Genomic DNA, 24,032 nt, shown 5'->3' with positions numbered 1-24,032 from the left:
TTGTGTTCCAGGGTGCACTTAGAAGACAATTTGTTTTTATTGTTTTTTTTTAATGTTTAGATAAAAAGCCCCAACTGACCCACGGTATCCCTTTATTTATTTGAAGGTTTTATATAGCGCTGGCTAGACCCGTAGGTATCAGAGGGAGGGGGAGGAAGGAGACACATCGGGGAGACCGAGAGAACTGTACCCAATGTCCGGCTGGGTAGGTGACAGCCGAGGGGGTGAACCAGGGCCGATCTCCTCTATAGCTGTCCAGCAGCTCCACCGGGCATCAGCCTGTTGCTCAGGTCTCAGCGGTCAGGAATAACAAGAATAACAGATTTTTCATGGTTACAATAGTTACAGTTGCATAGTCAAACACAGAAGAACAAGTTCCCAAAAGAAGAAGAGAGGGAATGGGGGAGGAGAGTGGAAACAGGGGGCTGGGAAGCAGATCAGTTCTGGCAGACCGGCTGTGGGAGAAAAGTACCGTGTGGGGGCCCAAAAAGTTAGAGTAAGCGGGCCCATAACCCAGATGGGGTCACATAGTCACTAAGTTCAGTGCCAAATTCAATCACCGCGTTAGGTCATCTCGGCAATGTGGGCGGACCACAAGAAGAGGGTGAACAAAAGGGAGACCCGTCCGCCTATCCCCCCAAAACTGCAAAGGCTGCCCAACCAAGGCAGCGCCCATTCCGGAATTTGCTCCACGGGCGCCGCACCAGGAAACACCAGGAAGGGCGCAGCAGCCACAGGTCGGATGGGCAGGGGACTGGGAAGAGAACCCCGCACCCAACAGGAGATTCGCAAAGGAGACAAGGCGATGTCCACTAGCGCCATTCAATCCAGGAAACACAGCGACTGCTGTGACCAGTCAAAGAAAATCCTCTCGGGTGTGCAGCAAACCCTGGCCAGCTGTCCATGGGTCCCGGGAGGAGTAGGGGGTTGGAAAGATGGGTACATTCCCAGGAATTAGGTCTAAAGAAATTCCCTAGCCGGGGAGCTCCCAGACAGAGCTCCTACCCGGCGGCCATCTTCGTTCTACTATGTAGAACTGCCTGAGGCTTCGCTGCAGGAGCTGCACGAGTGTTCGGAAGGGGGCTCTGCTCCTCGGATCGTCTTCCACAGCCTAATGCCTCACTTGGTGTCATTTCCCTGCTTTTGCATCATCTCAGGCCTACTGCAGATCAAGGCCGCAGGCCCGCCTGTTCGGGGATTGCTAGCTGCTGCCTTTCGCTCAGCTCCTGCTTATGGCGTGTACCTGATCCGTCTCATCAGGCCTCTACTGGCGGCCTTGTTTACTCCACCGGGTCAGCGCCTGCAACTGCGCGGGTTTCCGTACAGCGTAAGTGAGGCGTCCACTCACCACCTCTTGGTCCTATTCTCGGTGCGGGCCTTATGAAGCCACCTCCTGTCTCTCACTCCGTTTTTCAGCAGGGTCATCGGTTGTAAGCGCCTCCGTTCTTCCTTGTCTTCTTTCAGCTGCCCTGGGACAGGGTAGGGGGGGCACTACCGGGCACCCAAGTGGAGACCAGCGGCCACGCGGCTCACAACTCCCAGTCTCCGGGAGTGGTCTCGTAGTTTACTGGACGCCATCTTAGCTTACTTACTCACGGGGACATCGCAGCTCATAATTCAGCTGATTAGGATCGCAGAGAGGCAGTTTAAGCATCAGTGTGATCCGCCATCATTCCGATTACTGGACTAGTTATTCCAGTGGGATTTGACCACGGCAACGCGCCCCTCTGAATACTGGCGTGCGGGTTCACCTCGGCGCTTCAGCTCCGAGCGGCCATTTTGGTCGCTGGCTCCTCCTCTTGAGCAGAGTGATTAAAAACTATGGGAAGGGCAATACAGATATTGTGATCCTATGTTCCTAATAGGAATGTGCATTGATGAAGCATGCCACTCCTAGTGTGGGCGAGGGTTGTTAATAAAAAAAGAAGTCTTTCCTCTTCCCACCTCTGAGTGCTGTGGTAGTACATACTTTTTCCAGGTAGGCTAGCAGGGTGAGTGCCAAGTCAGTTGCTGGATCTTCTGTTCTTGCTCTTTGGGACTTTTCACTTTCAACCTCTTCTTTCAGGTCAGCAAGGCTCGTTTCTCTGGTGCCAGGGGCTCCCTTAAATACTGAATGTAGGGGCGTAAGGAGAGTGTAGGGTTGTAGCTACCTACACGGGGGTGTCGCTAGGCGCCATATGTGGCCACTCCTTGTCAGAAGTTGACATAACCCTGTCCCAAAATTCCTGAGTTTGCCATTTTTAAGATGGCCAACTCTGAAAAGTTGTGTCTATTTCAGGTAGCCCACCTTAGGAGTGGTACTAGCCTGAGGGTTGGCACGCCTCTCTAGCGAGCTAATTTTCCCACCTGACCAAGTGCCAAAAGGCTCTGGACAAAGGGGGTTGGCTTTGCCTCCTTTGAGGGGAGCCAGATTCATATTTCAAAGGCGGTGGCTTCTTTGAAGCTCCCCTGCCTTGGAATGCTAATTGAGTAGGTCATCCTGTGGAAGGTGGAGTGACCACCCTCTTCCCGAGCTAACTTTGTCTCTGACCTGAGACCGAAGGCCCTTACCCTTGAGGGTCAGAAATTGTTTTCTGGCGGCTGGCTGGCAAAAACTAGTCAGTCAATACACTAGAGGCTGATTGGTTTTCAGAGGGCACCTCTAAGGTGCCCTCGGTGTGCATGTATTAATAAATCAAACACTGGCATCAGTGTGGGTTCATTAATACGAGATGTTTGATACCAAACATCCCTATTTTCAGTGAAGCCATCCTGTAGCTGGGGAACTCGTTTTCACCAGTGTACAGTACATGTACTCAAAATGGTTTTCCCGTTCACTTGCACTAGCAGCAATAGGGCTGACCAGCACTGGGGCATATCTGCTCATGCAGTTATGCCTTCACACGCAGTATAGTGCACCCTGCCTCAGGGCTATAAGGCCTGCAGTATCTATATTTCATGCAGTGGCAGTGTGAAATGTCATGTTTTCTCTTTTGTCTGCACCAAGACATGCAGCCTGCAGCGGCAGTTTGTAGGTGATTGATGAGGGGTCCTTTAGGTTGCCACAATTCACGCTGTAGCCCTTAAGGACCCTCTTTGGCCTCCTTGCTCTAGGTACCGGGAGTACCACCTACTAGGAACTTATATGGAGTGCAAAGGCATTGCCAACTGGGGTACAATAGTACAGTGTTTGGGAAAGAGATGGGGCACTGGTGATCTGGTATGCAGGGACCCAGTGCACTTACAGTCGAAATCACAATAAAACCAGGCAAAAAGTGGGAGCAACCATGTCAAAAAGGGGCACTTTCCTAAAATAATCAACACAAATGCAAAGCAATAATACAATAGCTGCACAGCCCAATAATGCAACACAACGGACAAAACAAGATTCCAACAACGTAATTGGGTTTCTGTTGGGTTGTCTTGTATCATGCTTTTGTAAGGTGTTCTGTATTGATTTTGTGCTGCTTTGTCTTTGTTGTGGTTTATTGATACTGCAATGTGTTCAAGTGTTGATTTGTTTTTGTACTGGATTTCTGTATTATTATTTTAATTTGGGGCTTTAGTTCAGATTTCTTGGGCAAGTGTACAATGCATAATAAATCAGGGTTTTGTATTGAAAGTAAGCACCAGGAATTTCTAAAAAAATTAGGGGTGTTTTCTGGGAGGAAACCACTTTGTGCTACGTGTGTGTTTTGATAGCTTTTCACATTATTTCCAGGCATGTATAGTAAAATGTAACAAGTAGGAGGAGTACGAGTTACAAATAATGGCATTATGTTGAACTCTGTGGCATGGTGTGGCCACCCTCAGCATAATGCAGGCTCTTACCTAATGGTAGTAGTTCTTAGTACTCCTGTCATGATGTTGAAAATTAGTACGGTTTGGCGAACATTATCTGCGCCATCTTGCCTCTTCCCCTGATGCCACACTTTTGTCGTGCGCACCCGCCATTTTAAGATGCCCTGAACAGAACAAACCCTTTTTGCATGCCGCTGGCCCCTGACATAGCCCTTCGCCCTCACTAAGCCTGCACGCTGACCAACCCCCTGCTTGCACCTGCCTTGAATCATTAACCCCTCTCCGGCGCTGCTCTGCCTCAGGCCCTCATCCTGTCCCCAGCGCAACACCTCCCTTCTTCCCTTTCATGATCCCCGGCCCTTTAATGCAAACCCCCTTTTCCGTGTGCCCGTTTGTCTTCCTCGTTCCCAGGCCGACACCCAGCTCTGCCGATACTGTTCCTTGCCCCTCCCCGTACAATAAAAAGCTTCCTCCATCAAGGGATCCCCGGGTTGATCAAAGCCCCCCCCCCGCCCTACGAGATCCGATCGAACCCCACACACTCCGTGAATCGGCGGAATATCCAGCTGCGCGATGATCATCACCTGTTGTGAACGGGGCGGGGACTTCCACTGTAACCTTGTGTGGGAACGGGCCTGAAAGGGGGGATTCTGAGGATGTCTTTCTGTACATCAAAGTATCGACGAGAATATGTTACATGCAATAAAGAGATAAACTTGTGTATAAGAGGCCAGGCCTCAGGGATGCAGTTAGAGCACCTCAGAACGATACCTGCTGTCCGTTTTGCTGTGTTCTCCTCCGGAGAGAATAAAAACCTTGTTTCCTGCTTTCCAGTCTCCAGCGCCTGCCTCTTCATTGATTAAATAACTAGAGGGTCACAGAGGCAATACCGCCGGGCAAATATCGATTGTCCCCGACCCAAACCTTTTATTTAACAATGATGGTATCCATTTCTAGTATAATGCTGGTTCTGGCATTATAAAAGCATTTCTTGGAATAATGGTGCTGATAAATAACAAAATGTGGTACCCAGGCATGTTTGTGCCAACAGCTAGCACAGTGCTGGCCAGGGCACAATGGTAGTATTTTATTTATTTATTTATTTATTTCATTTATTTCAAAGGTTTTATATAGCGCTACTGGACCCAGGAGTATCAGAGCGCTTTACAGACAGATAAACATCATGATGTAAATTAAACCAATTACAAAGTGAGTAACAACTCGCAATGGGAAAACTGTCTTTGGTTAGACGAGGGAATTGAGGATAGAGAATAATTAGGTATGAATGAGGGAGAAGGGGAACGGATGAAAGATAGGAGAGAGAGGGGTAGAGGGAGAGGGGGGAGAAGAGGAAAGTGAGGGAGAAGGGGTGGGTTGATGAGAATAGAAAACAGAGGACTGCATCATTATAGAGATGTTAGGTACCCCAATATTTGTTGAGAAGAAGCACCTTGAGTCTTTTTGGGTCTCGCTGGCAATGCATCCGCAAGGATGCATTTGTCCAGCTGGAGACCAATAGCGATCAGTCTGGGGGGAAGGAGGACAAGAGGGTGCACGAGCTTTTCTTGCTGGATTCGTGTGCGCGAACGCGCACGTTCCGTCCTGCGCCGCCCTCCCATACTCCCAGCGCATGCATGCACACAGACACACACGCGCGCGCACACACACACGCACTCACACTTACACAGACACGCAGGCAACCCCTTCCTCCTCCCCCACAGTCACACACGCATACACACAGACTCCAAGACACATACACACACGCACGCTCACACACATACACAGCCCGCCGCCGCGCGCGCGCACACACATGCCCCCGCCCTCGCAGGCCAGCCACAAAGCGAAGCCCCACTCACCTGGCAGCAGGACTCTTCCTCCCTTCTTCGGCACCGGGGCGCAGGGTAGGCTCCTGCCTGCTCCGGTGCTGCAAACAATCGCGGCTCTTCCGGCTCTTCCGTGGGAGGCGGGGTAGGCTCCCGCCCTCCTACTTCCTGTTTCCGGTTGTCCCGCCCGGCCTGCCTGACTTCCTGGTCGCAGGCCGGCGGCGTTGCGCGGTTGCGCTTCTGGGATGCCATGTAAGTTATGGTGAACCTGCACGTTAATCAGTGTTGTTCAGGCTCACATTTCCACCGGCTCTCTTAGAAATGAGGACAGCGTTCAATTCATGAAAACTTTCCTGCTGTGCTGCTACAGTATTTTGTGGTACTCGAGCGCTATGAAACAACTTTCATGCCAGCGCTACATAAACGAAAAATAAAACATCTGAAGGAGGTACCCATAAAGTCTCATGGTATGTGCTAGAATGTAAGTACAGTTGACTGTTAGATCTGCTGCTGTCAAAGGTCCCTTGCGGCGAGTTCCGTCTGGGGTGCCTGGCTCCAGGCTGCACAGGTGATTCCTGCATCCTGTGCTAATCCACGATGAAGCTGCACAGGGCACCTGTCTAGCCCCCTTGGAATGTGTCTAGGCAGCCATCCAGCAGAAATGTGTAAAGTCATACGCTGCAGCGAGTATTTTAAATGGGCGTCGAAGGCCCGTGTAGAGACAGACCCCTGCTGTTTGCTTTACTCTCTGTAGGCGGCACCTGGACAACGAGCCCTGTGAAGCTTCAGTCAGTGAGCGATTATTAACCCTGCAGGTATTCATGAGGACGCGGACTCAAAAGGTAACGCACAGTCGATGCTTGAACTAGAAATCTAAAACTTTGCACAGTCATGAAAGTGGCCGTGGAATGCTTAATCGAGAGAATGCAAATAAGATCAGCTCATATAAGGCAGATGGGTAGCATAGCTGCCAAGTTTCTCGGGTCCATGCCTGACTAAATTGAGCAGTCTTGTTTTTTTTCTTAGAATTCTGGGACTTGTAGTCTTATTAGTGTGACCAGATTTGGAGAAGCATAACTGAGACATGGCAGACATTAAAGTAGCCTTCAGTTTTACTTGTATATCTGGCCTGCCCCTTTTTTGCGCAGCCATGTAAATGTATGTGTATATTTATATGCGTGCGTGCGCGCACGTGTGTGTGTATGTATGTATGTGTGTGTACATATATATCATCTTGGTAAATATTGTATACACGCATACACATTTATTAGCCTATGTTTACAAATAGCAACAGCTGGACCGCCACCTTGCGCCCCCTCCTTCCCACTAAGCCTCTCTTCGGTAAACACACAGTAAACTCCTCCTGTGATGCCTAGCCGAAATGGAGATTATTTCAGACCTTGGTATTGAATTTTTTTTTTTGCTTTTTGGTGTTCTTTATTCCTTTTTTTTTCCTCTCTTTTTCTTGATCTTCTACTTTACTCTCCTTTGTTTTTCTTATTCCTATTGTAAATTTTGTTCATGATGTCTTTCTATTTTTGGATTGATATATGACAGTTGTTTGTTCTGGATTTTTTGGAAAACCTACTTAAAGAATTGTGAAACGAAAAAAAGACTTCTAGGCGTCGGAAAGAGATCCTAGTTTTAAATTCTGCTTTGCAGGGTGACCTGACCCCTTTACTAAAAACTGGGACATGTATTAAAAATTAACAAAAGTGTCGGGACACCAGGATAGACCTTTGAAAACCGGTAATGTCCGAGGAGATCTGGGACGCCTGGTCACCCTTAGTCTTGTGTCCAGGATAAAACCTGGACTACAAGTCCAAGCATTCTAAGAAAAGAGGACTACAAGTCCCAGCATTTTAAAACGAAATACTGGGACTAGCCTATCCTACCATGCATGGACTTGGGACACCTGGCAGCTAGGTGGTAGGCCACTAGGTAGGTGACTGGCAAGACCGAGTCCTGCAGGCCAAGACTGCATGGACCAGAGCAAGGAAGGCAGCTCTGACACTCAGAGCAGCATAGCTAACACAGTGCTGTGCTGCAGAATACCAGCGTAAAGTACTTGAACAACAATGACGTCTGTCTTATAAATGTCACAAAAAAATGGTTAATATTTCACTTCTGTTCTTGGATTTTCGTGAAAATACAACACATATTGCATTACAAATGCTATAGGTGTCACATTTGTGAAAGTTAAAACTATTGGCATTGTAAATGACAAAGCTATTACTTTAGCTATTTTCACAACCAACACATAAATAAAAAAAATTTAATTTACAATACCAATGGCTCAAACTTTCCTAATGCGAAACCTATTGCATTGCAAATGCTTGTTTTGAAGAGAGGGAAGGATGGGTTGCAGCGAAGGTCTTTGGGGAGAGAGTTCCAGATCGAAGGGGCATTACCAGAGAAGGCACGTGATTGTGTCTTTTTACATTTGAGTCTCGGGGAGATGAGGACAAGGGCATTGGTGCTTCTCAAGGACCTGGAGCAACCAGCTTTTTGTAGTTTATCTGAGAGGTAAGTGGGGGTGTTTTGGTGAAGGGCTTTGTGAGTAATACAAGCCATCTTGAAGGTAGATCTACCTTCGATTGGGAGCCAGTTAAGGTTTTTGAGGATAGGAGAAATGTGATCAAATCGTTTACAATCAGAGATAAGTCTGGCGGCCAGGTTGAGGACAGATTTAATTGGGGCAATGTGGACTATTGGGGTGCCTACAAGAGTGGCATTGCCATAGTAAATTCTGGAAAGTACAAGAGACTGGACAACAATTTTGAAGTCATCAGCTGGAATGAAAGGTTTGATTTTTTTAAGGTGGAGAAGGGAGAAGAGACCGCCTTTTACAGCATTTTTAATGTGAGGGATGAGAGTAAGATTTTTGTCAATGCTGATGCCCAAGGATTTGACAGAGTTAGAGGAGGAGAGGGTGCAGTTGGGTGCTTTTATATCATTGATCCAGAGTTGAATAGGCAGGGAACTATTTTTGGGATTTAAAAGGATGATTTCAGTTTTTTGGGGATTCAGTTTGAGATGATTAAGATGGAACCAGGCTTGGACTTTGTCAAGGTATCATTGGGGAGAAGAATGTCATGGTGGGATTTTATCTTGTAATAAAGTTGAGTGTCGTCAGCATAGAGGTGGTAATTGATATTAGCTTGTTTGAGAATAAGGGTGAGTGGTTCCATGAATAGATTAAAGAGGGTAGGGGAAAGGATCGAGCCTTGTGGGACCCCAAGTGAGACAGGTTGTGGTTTGGAGAGGCAGTGACTGAGTTTGATTTGTTGGGATCTATGTTGGAGATAAGAGGTGAACCATTGGTGAACAATGCCCTTAAGTCCAAAACGGTCTTTGAGAGTATTAAGAAGGGTAGGATGTTGGACAGTATCAAATGCAGCAGAGAGGCCAAGGAGGATAAGGAGGGAGGATTCGCCTTTGTCAAGAGAGCGATGGATATCATCTGTGATATGGAGCATGGCGGTTTCCGTGCTGCATCCTTTTCTGAAACCGGATTGGAAAACGTCGAGGAGATTGAATGAAGTGATATGTTTGTCTAACTGGGAGAGAACACATTTTTCAAGGGCTTTGGAGAGGAAGGGAAGATTAGAGATAGGGCGTAGATTGTTCAAGTCGTTGGGGTCAGCGGTGGGGTTTTTGAGGATGGGGGAGATTTGACCAAGTTGAAGGGATGCAGGGACACAGCCGGTGGTAAGAGAGGAATTGATGATCTTGGTCCAGATGGGTGCAATGATGTGTTTGAGTTCCTGAACCAACTGGGCAGGAAGAGGATCATTGGTGTGAGACGAAGGTTTAAGTTTTTCCTGTAATTCCTGATAAGCCCATGTCTTAATGTTGCATGTTGCTGTGTAATGCTTGCACCGTCATAATTATGATAATTCTTTGTGTACTGCAGACATTATTAACACATTGGTGCCCAGAACAGGTGTAATGTTTGCATTGGCATAATATTAGCAATTGGTAGTTTTTTACTAACATTAGCACTTCTGCTGATGCCTTCGCTGATAGGGTTGGTGTTACATGGCTGCAACTGCCCACAGAGTCACATATTCAACCATCCATCAATAGACTTGTGTATCCATTAATGATTCACGCATTCCGTCACTTAGGGCCCGAGTTAACCTTTGGCAGACGACGTGTGGTGCCACATTTAGTTTTACTGGTGTTAATCACCAAGTTCTTTTCTAAGCAATATTCAAACAGAGGATGCACAGAGAATTCTGACACAATAAAAAAGGATTGCGAGCATATAAAAGCAACGCTCCTAGTTAGGGCATAGACAGGTTCAATCCATCGAGGTGACTATCAACAGTATTAATTAATAAACTAAAGACCAAAGGAGCCAGGATGCGACCTCAGAGTGCTCCACATGCAAGTTTAAATTCCTCGGTGCACTCACCCAACCACCCATAACTAACCATTGCTGTAGTATGCTCATCTAAATGCTGCAGGATTACCAACAGCATTCTGTCTTCCCCTGTCATCTCAAGCAGAGCCAAAGCAGGGGAATATGCACCCATTTATTCAACCATACATACATTGATTCATCCAATCTCACATTCAGCCATTCATCCAAACACACAAACTTGCCCATCAAAGACTAAGCAATTTCACATACCAAATAGCCAGACCTATTGGCTTTGCTAATGCTGGTCTGGTTATGCTTGCATGCATAATATGATCATACAAGTTTCTGCCTTTTTAAATACAAAGAAAGGGAGGTCATGTCTCAAGCCAACTGAATGAATTATTTGCCAATGTTTTTAATGATCCTAAATAGCGTGTTACATAGGTGACAAAAGTGGTAACACAAACCATTCTGTCTGATTTCCTTTTTAGGTCTCGCCTGACCCAGCACTTGCGCTGATTTGGCCAGACCTTAAGTAAGAAGGGCATCAAAAAATGCTTCCGCCGGCTACAGCTTGCAGTGCATGTGCGCGGGTGTGCACTTAGGAGCAGAGGCGCCATATGGCAAACCTCGTCATGCTCATTAAGTGCTTGCGATCACTTTCACTTTCGCCCGCGATCATTTTCGCGGCGCCCCTTTGATGTTCTAGTTCAAGGCGCCCCTTTGATGTTCTAGTTCAAAGAACAAAGGGGTTGTTGTGTTAATGCTTTGCTGCTGTCCACAACCTCGATCTTTGTGTTCCTTTATTTTGAGATGCTTTTAGTATTACTGTCATGCACAACCACACACACAACCACACAACCACACACACAACCACAACCACACACACACACACACACCACCACACCCACACAACTACGCACACAACCGCACACACACACAACCACGCACACACAACCACAACCAGACACAAAACCACGCACACACAACCACGCACACACAACCACACACACACAACCACACACACACACACACACAACCACACACACACAACCACACACACACACAACCACACACACACACAACCACACACACACACAACCACACACACACAACCACACACACACAACCACACACACACACAGAACCACACACACAACCACACACCCAAAACCACACACACCCAGAACCACACACACACAACCACACACACACAACCAGAACCACACACACACAACACACACACACAACCACACACACACACAACCAGAATCACACACAACCAACCACACACACAACCACACACAGCATTGGCATAGCCAATAGATCTCGCCTTTGGGACCTTATAAGTGTTTAGCCACACAACAGTTGATGTGGTTGCACCAAGGATATTGTGCTGTATAACTAAATACTTAGAAGGTCCCAAAAGTGAGACCTATTGGCTATGCCAATGCTTGTTTTGTCACAAGTATCAATCAATCAATCAGGGAATTATGAAGTGCGCTACTCACCTGTGAGGGTCTCCTCCTAAGGACAATACCAAGCTCTTTTCAGGTTCTTTTAATTAGTGTCCTGGGATAGCCTCATGCTACGAGCTTTTTACTTAGAATGTTTCCTTCCCTAAAGTAAACCTAGTGTAATGCCCAAAGTGCTAGGTGTAGGACCAAGGGGCTAATTACGATGTTGGAAAGACCGCAACCCACCGATGGTCAGTTGCGGGCCTTCCGGGACGGTCCGCAGCGCTTCAGACAGGCTAAACACACCATAATCCCCTAATGACGGCAGAGCCAGGCTCGGCTCCACCATCAGATTTATGATAGCAGTTTCCAATAACCATTCTATGTTGGCCTTTCTGACATGAAAGGTGGATGGAAAGTGTCTTTGGGGGCCCCCTAGCAGGGCCCCTTTCCCCTCTGCAATGGGGCCTGGTGCTCAGTGGCAGCCAGCACAGATCTGGGGTAGTGAGGCTGGGAGGGGGCCGAGAGGGTAAGGAGGTACAATTGTAAAAAAAGAAAAATTCCCTTCCCTCCTCGCCACTCTGTCCCAAGTTGTCTCTCCTCTGCCAATCAGGAAGCAGCCAGGCTCCCCATAGCCAATCACAACACTGCAATGAGGCGCTGCGATAGGTCTGAGCGCCGTTGTTCGGCGCTCAGACGGGGCTTGGGGTCTGGACATGTTCTTCATGCAGGCTGTAATGCAGCCTGCATTGAGAACATGCTAAAGTGCCCATGACTGGCTGGGCCAAGAGGGCCGGTCAAAGCATCATGCGCAATTTAGTGTCCCCACCACACCTCCCCTGCTCTGTCAGCAGAGCAGCCCCACCCTCATGCTGCCGCAGCTGGGAGGAATAAAATGATAATAACATTGCAGTATTATCGTTTTATTTTTCCTTTCTTTTACTGCTGCACAGCAGCAGTGGGGCAACACTCCTCCGCCTTAGTGGAGGAGCCACCACTGCTGGTGCCCCCCCCTCAACATCCCTGCACCGTGTGGCAGGCACTGCATGGTGCCTGCCACATGGTGCAGGGATGTTTGCACACCTCCATTCTTCAATGGAAACTTGTGCTGCAGGTCTATTCCGCCCGCCGCACAAGCTTCTATTGTAGAATGGTTGTTTCCGCTCAACATCGTAATTAGGTCCTAAGTCATCAATGGACTGTATGTTGTATGTAAACGTGAAACATAAATCCTCATTTCTTGAATTCAAATAATTCAAGGAAATCTTTAAGCGATACCTCATCACCTTTGCAAATCATAAACGTTTTCCATTAACAAATTTGTTGATGGAAAGGCTTTAGTTCTAAGATGTAGATGAATCTGCATTCATACTCATTCGCATAAAAAACTGCAAAGTTTGGGGCAAAAAAAAACAACCTCCCACAGACGTTAGTAAGAGTCATAAAATTCTAAAGTATTTCTTGTCAATGCTATGTTTAAGTTACGTGGGGAATTGAGAGGGAACTAAAACTGCAGGCTTCCGTATACCGGTCTCAGACAGCTAGGGAGGAGCAGGAGTGTCGGGATTTCCTGGCCCCCTTACAGCTGCCCATACTGGATCCAGCTGACAGAGACATCCTGGACTCTGAAATTACGGTCAAGGAAGTGGAGGAGACCATGGGAGACTTACAAACGGGAAAGGCCCCGGGACCTAATGGGTTCCCAACAGAGGCGTTTGGATGTGTGGCAAGTAGGACGGCACCACACATGCGCAACATGTTCCTTGAAGCGCGGGAGGTTGGGAAGCTTCCATGGGATCTGCGACTGGCGACGATCGTGGTGATCCATAAGGCCAGAAGGCCGGAAGGCCACAGGGGGGAGTGCAGCTCCTACAGACCTATATCCCTCCTCAACTATGAGACGAAGGTCCTTGGGAAGATCCTGGCCACACGACTGGGAGCAGTCGTACAATCTTTGATCCACCCGGATCACTCGGGCTTCATGCCCCACAGGAGCACACGGCTCAATCTGCTGCGTTTGTTCGGAGTCACAGGCAGTGTCTGCGCATCCAGAGATACCGGCGGCATTAATATCCTTAGATGCCCACATGGATTTTGATAACATGGAGTGGCAGTACATCTATACAGTCCTGGAAAAACTAGGATTTGGAGACAATTTTTGCTCATGGGTGAAACTGCTATATACGGAGCCGCTTGCACGGGTCCGAGTTAACGGCGCTAGGTCACAGGAGTTCCGACTGGGGCACGGCACGAGGTAAGGTTGCCCCCTTTCCCCGACCCTATTTGCCCTAGCGGTGGAGCCGCTGGCTCACTGGATTCGGGTGGACCCTGGGGTGTGGGGCATAGATTTAGGAGGAGGATGGGAGGAACGCATATCGTTATATGCCGATGACATCTTGTTGTATGTCCAACAGCCGGCTGCGTCCATACAAAGAATGATGATCATTTTGCGCAAAATCGGGGAATACTCCGGATACCGCATCAACTGGGGCAAGTCCCTGGGTTATGTCTTGACGGGGCCCCAGCCGCAAGTGATGGATGACTGCAGGGGTCTGGTCTGGTGCGAGATGTTCCGCTATCTGGAAATATGGGTCACACCATCCGACTCAGAATTTCTCAGTTTAAATGTGCTGGCACAATTAGAACGGCTCCACGGTGACGTGGCACATTGGAGGACCCTCCCGCTCTCCTTGATGGGACGTGCCGTCTTATTCAAGATGATGGCCCTTCCACGGTTGCTATACATCCTGCAGAGCTCGCCCTTTCCAATCCCAGAACACGTTTTTAAAACGGTGGAATCGGAGCAACGCTCTTTACTATGGAGTGGAGGGTGCCCGACAATAGCTCTTAAAAAACTGCAACGGGGGCCATATGAGGGGGGACTGGCTGTTCCTGACATCCGTCTGTACTATTGGGTGACACAGCTGATCAATGTTAATGGCTGGGTGTTTGCGCCACAGGAGGAACCCGCCTATAGGGTGGACCGTATGGCCCTGGGAGGTGAGACTTACCTAGCAGCTCTCTACACAAAGGGCAGGTGCAGCCGGACCTTGCCGCCCCAAACGGCAGTGGTGGTAGGGGTGTGGAAACGGGCGACGAAATTGCTGGGTTGGGAGGCGAAGCTCACAGAACACACGCCCTTATGGGCTGGCAATTTCCTCCGGGAAGTTGCGAAATCTCGAGATTTACACCAATGGAGTTTGATTGGTATAGACGTGCTGGGGGATGTGTGGAAGAGGGGGAAGATGTTGGACTTTGCGATCTTACAGACTGAGTTCCACATGGGCAACGGAGAGTTCCTGCACTATCAACAGCTCAGACATGCCCTTTGTGAACCAGGGGGATCAGCTGCCTGAATATGCCCCACTTGAGGATAGGCTACTGTTAGACCCTATGATTGATAAAGCTATCTCCCTTACTTACAAAAAGCTTGTTAACAATCTTCCGGACCCGCTGGGACCCCCGAGAGAAAAATGGGAGTCAGATCTCGGGCTGCTAAAGGAGGAGGATTGGAACGAGGCCCTACAGTGTCCCAGAGAGGTGGCGATTCGTGCCAGATACAGACTGATCCAACTGCGTATCCTCCATAGGTGCTACACCCCTCGGACGGTGCAGTATGGGATGGGTTATGCGGCCTCGCAATTCTGTTTACGGGGATGTGGGGAGGAAGGCACTTTCTTCCACACTTTATGGGAATGCCCCAAAATTCGAACATACAGGGTCAGACTGATAGGCATCATGGAAGAGGAAGAGCTAGTGGGGGCGGAGGTACCACTGGAGGCCAGATGGCACGTTCTAGGGGTGACAAGTGATATTACTTGGCCAAAATGGGACAAGACATGGTTAGCCCTAACAAGTATGGCGGCCAAGAGGAATATAGCTAGGCTATGGGGGAGTGACCTCTTGCCAACGGTGGAGGAATGGGAGCGGGACTTGGACTGGAGCCAGAGGGCGGAGAAGGTTATTTATAGTAGCCGGGGTTGCCCCAAGAAGTGGGAGAGAATATGGCATGCATGAAGGCGATACAGAGGGGCCTGGATGGACACCCAAACTGGATCTGCACTGGGATGATGAGATGTCCACTAACGACAGTTTCCTTTTGTCAGAATGGCTTGTGATGAAAATGTGGTCTGTTCTGTTTACTCAGGGCTCAATCATCCGTATCCAAGGATGACAATGTACATGCTGAGGTGCGGGGGGGGAGGGGGAGTGGGGGGCCGGGAGTGGTTGACGATGTGGGGGGGGGGGTTAGTTTGAGGGGCGGCAGGTGCCCTTGGTACTGCCGAATGGTTTCATAGGGGTTTGATCCATAGGTGTAGGCCGCTGTGGGTCATGAGGGGTTTTACTTGATTGCATCATTGTATTTGCCAATGAACTTCCGATGCTGACTGATGTGCACTGTAATGGAGCTGTTTTGTTATAATAAAAAGATTATTTTTTTTTTTTTAAAAAGCTGCAAGCTTGCATGTGTTCAATATATGTAAAATAAGGAAGCAACCCCACTGACCAAGAGACAGGGTACCGCAAGTAAAGGAAAAGAAAGGGAAGGACTCTCTTGGATCACCACATTCACCCTAACTGTACTCCGTAATACACACTATAGGATCACTCAACTTCACATATATATCACCTACTGGCTATAAATTTGAACTCCAAGAGACAACCAGGTACTTTACAGAGATAAAGAGCTCACAGTTCAATAGACAAATTGTACATTTATTTGTAGTACATAGGAAAATTAACAAACATTTGCAATGAAATAGGTCTCGCATTATTAAAGTTTGAGCTATTGGCATTGCTAAATAATATAACAACAATAGCTAAAACTTTACTAATGTGAGACCTATTGCATTGCAAATGCTTGTTTTAAAAATACCACAGACCTACCAAAGGATTTATATTTTAGTTGCTCTTAGGCAACGCTTCATCTGAGTAACATGTGTATAACATAACATGTTTTTGTAAAGCGCACGTTCACGCAGAAGGGTATCATGTTGCTGAAATGCAGATGTTTATTGTTACCCAACTCAATGGTACTGATATTATCGGCCTCAGAAGGATGAAAGGCTGAGGGGACCCGCCAGGATTTGAACCTGTGGACATAAGGTTGACCCAGGCCCTACAGTGGACGTGTTAGTCCCATAAGTCACCAGACCTGCTAATAGTGATGAGGAAAAGTCAGTCTCCATGCATGTTCACTTCTTGGTCTCTGCCTGGGAGGGTCCACCAAAATAGGTGGTTCTGCCACATGTCCATTCAATCTTTGGCCTCTAGTTGGACCATAACTCTTGGGAGAGGGGATTCCAGTGGCTTAAGAGGGGGCAGACTAATGTATACAGATGTAACCGGCTGCAGGTCATTTTCTATATCAGTTCAATCATCGCCCTGTAAGGAGAGGCATAGCCCCTAGCGTGGGCTTCCTAAATCTCGATGCCAATTACATTCTTGTTATTTTAGCTGTAGGATTTAGGAGTATAAGGGTATATATTCAGTCCAGTCTCTTTGCCCATTTAATCTATGGCTTCTCTCCAGGAAGGTCAACTTGATGGATCAAGGGTGCGATTTATTTCCTTATTATATTATATATATATATATATATATATATATATATATTATTTTTTATAATTGCATTTATTGAGCGCACAGCTACCCGGAGGTTTCCCAGCGCTAAAGGCAAACAAAAGGTGAGCTAAGTAGAGAAGGAATGAGCACGCATTTTAAGAATTAAAAAGCCAGGTCTTAAATCCTTTACGGAATTTCAGGTAGCAAATTTCAGATCGCAGGGATTGAGGCATAGAGTTCCATAGGGAGGGTGCAAGTAGCGCAAACGAGCGACCGCCCATTTTGGCTTTGTTGAAACGAGGGGTCTGAAACTTGTTTTGCGTGGAGGATCTCTGAGTGCGCGAAGGAACATAGTGCTGTACTAAAGAGGACACATATTTCGGGGCTTTACCAGTTTTGATATGGTGCATTATGCAGAGAGCTTTAAATTTCACTCGGCTCTCAATGCGCAGCCAGTGCAGCTTGCGCAGATGGACGGCGGCCGAGGACCTGGCAGGCAAGTTACAGATAAGGCGAACTGCCATGTTCTGAACCACCTGCAATTTCTTTATGACCTCCTTACAGGCACCCAGGAGCAGAATGTTCCCGTAGTCCATCCGTGAGGTGACAAGGGCCTGGACTACGGTCCTCAGGGTGTCAGCTGGAAGCGTCCACGTAATTTTTCTCAGCCACCTTACGATGGTGATGCAGGTGGCTGAGACTTTTACAACATGTTGCTTCATTGACAGCTGATTGTCAAGAAGGACCCCGAGGTTGCGGGCTGTGGCTGAAGGGGTAGGGATAGGGCCCATCTGATGAGGCCAATGTTGAGGGCCCCAGAGCGATGAATTTGGGCCAAATAGAAGCAACTCCGTTTTGTCACCATTGAGTTTTAATTTATGTCTATGCATCCAATTGGAAATTTGTTCCAGACCAGACTGCAGGGAAGACGTGGGGAGATGTTTATTTGTGGATAGAGAGTAGACGATTTGCGTATCGTCAGCGTAAGAATAGATCGTGAGACCTGCTTGCTCCGCCAAGAAAGCTAGAGGACTCACATAAAGATTAAAGAAAAGGGGACTAAGAATAGCACCCTGGGGAACACCATGAGGGGAGGTGAAGATGGAGGAGACAGAGGTAGAGGAAAAGACTTGAAAGGTGCGGTTAGAAAGAAAACTAGCAATCCAGGGCAGGGCCGTCTATACCCACAGATTTCAAGGTGGACGACAGGATGGAATGGGAGACGGTGTCAAATGCGGCACTCAAGTCTAACAGAATGAGTGCCACTGTCTCCCCGTTGTCCACTTGTCTTCTGATGGACTCGGTCACACCAAGAAGCGTGGTCTCAGTGGAGAAGCCAGCCCTGAACCCAGGTTGAGAGCAGTGAAGAAAATTAAAGGATTCAACATAAGAGGTGAGAAGAGAGTTAACGTGCTTTTCAAGAATTTTAGAGTAGCATGAAAGCAAAGAGATGGGACGGAAGTTGGAGGGATTATTTGGGTCCGCGTTGGCCTTTTTTATCAATGGAACCACCATCGCATGTTTCCATTCTTTGGGAACCGTGGCTTCAACCAATGAAGCATTCAGGAGATCAAGGATGATCTGAAGTATGGATGGATCGAGGGTGCACAGTATTTGTGGAGGCATGGGATCAAGGGGAGAGCCAGTTTTTATTTCGTGTAGATATTTTTGAAAAAGTAAAGGCGAGATCAGCTCCCAGGAGTGGAGTTGGGGAGCAGTGGGAGTTAGACTAGATGCATCGACGGAGCAGGGACTGGGCAATTGAGAATCAGGAATGGGGGAGTAAGTAGAAGGAGCGCTAAAATTAGCATAGATTTTATCTATTTTCTCCAGGAAAAAGTTTGCCAGGGCGTTACATTGTTCTGTGTCCAAGCAGGGGTCTTTAGGTACAGACGACATGCCTGCAAGATCTTTTACAACTTTGAACAAGGCCTTAGGTCGATTTTGGGCATTAAGTATGGCAGTATTAGCATGATTAGCTCTGGCGGTATCACAGGCAGAATGGTATGCAAGAAGGGCGGCCTTATACCTTTTTTTCTTATCCGTGCAGTAGTTGGAGCGCCAGATACGTTCCAGTTTCTTGCAACAAGATTTTTTCTGGCGGAGTGAGTCATTAAACCATGCTACCAATCACGGTCTTTGCAGCAATCATATTTAAGGGTAGGAGGAGATTAGCGTTTACAACTGCAACCATTCCATGACTGACCTCTCCCTGAAGGGATACACTTTTAAAGGTGAACCATTCAATATGAGGCCCCTCTGTAAGTTATGACGTGAAGAGGTGAAAGGCCTCTATATACAACCAAGCTGTCAAATTAACTCCCTGAAGACCCCGAGCCAGGCCAGAAGCAGAGGCACTCTGGATAAACGCTGGTTTACTGTAAATCCTTAATTAGAAATTAGGCACTTGGAAACAAATCAAGCTTTTATTTCACCTGACATTTCACTGCAGGCTGTAGAAAGGCGTCTTTCTTGTTGAGGAAAGGCATTAGAGGTATGTGCACCAACCAGACCGCAGAAGGGCCGCTGGAAACTCGTAATGACTCATTGTGATGTGCGCCTGGACTGCAGTGCTGACATGTAGTGGCAGGAATGTGCGCGGGCAGAGCTCGTATGCTCGCCTTGAGGTGCGAGCGGGGAATGTTCCCAAGGAGCTGGAACACCATTAACTTTAGCAGTGGAAATGTGCAAACGTGTTCTGTCCGGCGGCTGTAATTTATGCACTATCGGCAGTGGCAACGTTTATTCGCGCGGCCATTATGCTGTGTTGCTTGAAAGCTCCAAGTTGAAACAAAGTCGTTTGTTTTAGAGGAACAATTTATGCGGTTTCAGTCTCTTTATTTTTTATTAGTCTGATGAATTGTGTTGCATGCACACGCCCGCGAGCAGTGCGCACGCGCGCGCCACTGCGACACACGTGACCACATGGCCTATTGGTGTCTATTATGCGCCATAATAGGCCATGGGCAGAGCAATGCTCCCGCCTGTGGCCTATTGCGTGCAGTCTTTCATTAAAAGACGCACACAAAGGCCAATAGCTGGCCACAAAAGAAAAAGCACACGCACAAGCGTGTGCGATTCCTAGGACAGCTAACAAACCCCATTTATTCACCTACTAAAGGGCTCGCACTGCGAACACTGCGCAGTGCAACGCAGGGCACGAGCCCTAAAAACTGCAAATTTATAATAGTGTATACAGATTAAAAACACATTCCAATAATCATATTTAAAAAAAAATAATAAAAAACATATGAACAGAGACCTTTTATGAGAGACAAAAAACAAATATGTGAGAACAACCAAATTCATCAAGAAAAGGTTATTCCAGACTGAAATCTCAAATATAAAAACCATCGGTGTATTCACTTCTTTGTTGAATTCGACATATGGCAGTTCCTGGATAATACCAACTATGAAAACACAGGCGTCGACGCTTTTCGGTGGTTGTCTATTATTAGAGTACCACCTTCATGAGGATCTACATAGAGCTTGTCTCTCGCCCAAAATATAAGAATTTAAAAACACCAATAATACGGTATTGCATCAGGGGGATTTTTATATTTATATTATCCAGTCTACATCCGCGTATTCTATGTGTGATCTTTCGTGGTCCACCTATTCAATAAATATCATCCTTAATACTGGTTATATTAATTCACAGGTGCTGTTGCGGTATCACCTTACAACCACAGTCAAAAGAAATTCTAACTGGTAAAATCCATAAGTGTAATTCAGGATGGACGCACAGGCTTCACACCTCCACTGATGGTGGGAATAGAATGCAGTCTTGCCTTCCGGGAGGCAAGACGGTCAAGCTTTGTTAGTGATATATTTGATCTCATTTTGTACTTCATTGCAGAGGACAGGGGTCAGCGGTTTAGTGTTCCTTGTTGTTTAGTTGTTTGTTAGGTCTTGCGTAGTAGCAGCGCGCATGCGCTGTTCTGCGAGACTTATAGTAAGGGCTTTTTAAAGCTCATCACACGCTTGTGCATGTGGTTTTGTTATCGTTGCAGGCTATTGGGTTTTGTTTGCATCTTTCTAACAAAGACAGCACGCAGTTGGGCAAATGCGGGTGCATGTCCCGCATTTGCCCCGCCCATGGCCTATTGGTGTCTGTTACCCGCACAAGGTAACATCTGCTTTGAATTATCGTGCCCGATAATTCAAAACAGATGTTTCGCTGTGGCGCGTGTGCACACCAATTGCATGCTTGTTTTAAAGGGCGCCGCACCAACCCCGCCCAGTGCCAGTAGACGAAATGTAACAAAGGTGTACGGTTACGTTTATTTATATAGCACATTTTGCATGCTTGTTTTAAAGGGCGCCGCACCAACCCCGCCCAGTGCCAGTAGACGAAATGTAACAAAGGTGTACGGTTACGTTTATTTATATAGCACATTAATACAGCGATATTGTTTCTAGTTGCTGCACAGCAGACGGCATGGCAATTTACGCCATCGAGAGAGGAGAGACCCACTCCGATCTGCTCATTTCTTTCTTGCACTCGCAGCTGAACATAGATGCTGGAGTGCTTCTCCCCTGCCTGCTCCAGTTTCTCTTCCTCAAGCTACATGTTGCTCTGTCTCCACTAGATTGCTTCCCCCATGTTGTTTCCCCCAAACACCGCTGTAGCTTCATCATACCCCCATACTCCGTGATTCTACCCTGTCCTCAGTGATTCCTCCCCGTCCCCATTATTTCTTCCGCCTCCTCCCACTGATGTCTCTTTTCCTTTATCTCTCTTTGCTCTGCACCACTCTGCTCTCTGACATGTACACCAGCTGTACTCCTGCCCTTCCCAGAGACGCTGCAGAGAACTGCACAGGAGTAAAGCAATTGCTTGTCCTTTCTGCTCCGCAAGTTTTACATTTGACACAGTTTTACATAAGCACAATTCTTAGGTCTCAACTATGAGACGGATTTTAGCTGTTGTAGGCAACATGGCTTCTGTTGTGTATGGCAATATGTTCGAAACCGATCTCTCTCGGTTCCCACAAGACATTTGCCCCGGAACGCTAGCTCTCATGCTTGCAAACCTTCAGTAGGTATTCTACTGACTTGAGAGCCCAAACCCGTCTATGAAGGAGCACCCGTGTTCCACGCCAGTGTCTCTATCTGGTGTATTAAATCATCACTTTCCAGTCGGAGGTAAGCACACGCATGACGCCTCTACACCAATATCACGCAATGTTATTTCAAGCACGAAACGGGGTCCATTTCAAAACTGAGGTATGACGGGTTACCAGGGCCTCACGCAATATGGTGTTTTAGACACATTATACAGTGCGCATATACACTAAGATGGGTGGTATCTGAATCATACTGACATCATTATATGCAAGAATTCTCACTAATATCCATAACAATACTTTTTTGTAATGAATTATGAGCTGTGTGTTTGCCCATTGTTTAATACAGACTGTTTTGCTTCATTTACAGCAACTGTTTTTGTTATTAAGTGTATATCACAGTACAGAACCTATTAGTCCAAAATGCATGAATGAATGAATTTATTCATAATCAGTTACTTTAAATCATTACATGAAATAACGAACACAGTATTTCCTGGGTACAAAAATGAGGATGTTAAAACCGTATAAGAGATCTGCCGACATTAATTCTTAAAAGGAATAGCAACATAACCGAACAACATGCGAATTAACTCTTCTTGACGTGCAACGAAGACCAGATCATTTATGTGATGGAGTATAAATAGATAAAAAATACTCAAAGAGTTGAAGGAGAAGACAAGAAAGTGCCGAGAGCTCACATAGCAGCTTCATTAACGTAGAGTGCCCTTGAAGGCGTGCGGGGTGCACCCATTTTTCAAACGGGCATTTGCAATGAAATAGGTCTCGAATTTGCTGGAGTTGGAGCTATTGGCATTGTAAATGACAATGCCTTTTATTCATTTGTTTTGAAAACCTGCAAGTGGTGCATAAACACGCACTTTGTATGTATAGTACTTGCTTACGAGAAGCAAGGCTGTCAGTAAAAGAGACTGCCAGCTTTGCTTCTCATAAGCAAGAGCTATAAGTACAAAGTGCTTCTTTACGCAAAGATTGCAGGTTTTCAAACGCATAAATAAAAGGCATTGTCATTTACAATGGCAATAGCTCAAACTCTTGCAAATGCGAGACCTATTGCATTGCAAATGCTGGTCTAATTTCTTGTTTGTAACACTGAATATTTTTAATAACAGCCCTACCCCCTTTTCGGTGAATTTTAATATGACCAAATCATTGCTTTTGATTTATTTAAGTGCTAAGTGTTCATCCCGGATAATGTTGTCTGGTACATACTGATGTGACATTTGGAGTTGATACTTTTTTTATGTACCCGACTCTCAAATGTTAAGAGTTCTGTAAGCATGGTGGAGGTGGGAGACTTACAAGCAGAAGCCGATCTGAAGCCAGCATTATCGAATGTATTAGTAGGAGAATTCGCAGAGAAAAAAAAACTGTAAACGTAGCATCCTAAAGAATTGGTGGAATTCCATTTGTAAATTCAAAAAGTGGTGTTCTCTGTTGGGACAAAATAGAGTGTCCTACTTAATAGTGAGATCTCTGGAGAGGAAAGATTGAGATCATATAATTTGAATATGGGACAAACTCTGTCTCTCCTAAGGACCACACCTGTAAAACTAGTGTCAAGTTTTGGGCTCTTCTGGTTGGAAATTGCATAGCTGGCCTACGCCCTTACCTCTTCCTTTTTTTTCCATAAAAAAGGGTGATTGTAATACTATGCACTTGCTTTCCAGTGGGTCGGATTCGCCCACAGACCTACCTAACGATTCGGAAAAGGTTAACAAGCATTGGCATAGCCAATAGGTCTCACTTTTGGGACCTTCTAAGTATTTAGTTATGCAGCACAATATTCTTGGTGCAACCACATCAACTGTTGCATGGCTAAACACTTATAAGGTCCCAAAGGTGAGACCTATTGGCTATGCCAATGCTTGGTGTGGTTGTGTGCGTGGTTGTAGTTTTGTGTGTGTGTGATTGTGTGGGTGTGTGTGGGTGTGTGTGTGTGTGTGTGTGT

General features: G+C 46.8%; 1 protein-coding gene across 1 annotated transcript in view; it reads right to left on the bottom strand.

The window, feature by feature from the left end:
• TEF (TEF transcription factor, PAR bZIP family member) overlaps window positions 1–24,032 on the bottom strand; it is a 161,271-nt gene that overhangs the window by 131,539 nt on the left and 5,700 nt on the right. The window lies entirely within an intron of this gene.

This window comes from Lissotriton helveticus, chromosome 1_1 (genome assembly GCF_964261635.1).
Source record: "Lissotriton helveticus chromosome 1_1, aLisHel1.1, whole genome shotgun sequence".
Taxonomy (NCBI): Eukaryota; Metazoa; Chordata; class Amphibia; order Caudata; family Salamandridae; genus Lissotriton; species Lissotriton helveticus.
Note: the sequence above shows the minus strand (reverse complement) of the source record. Positions and strands in the feature narration are given on the sequence as shown.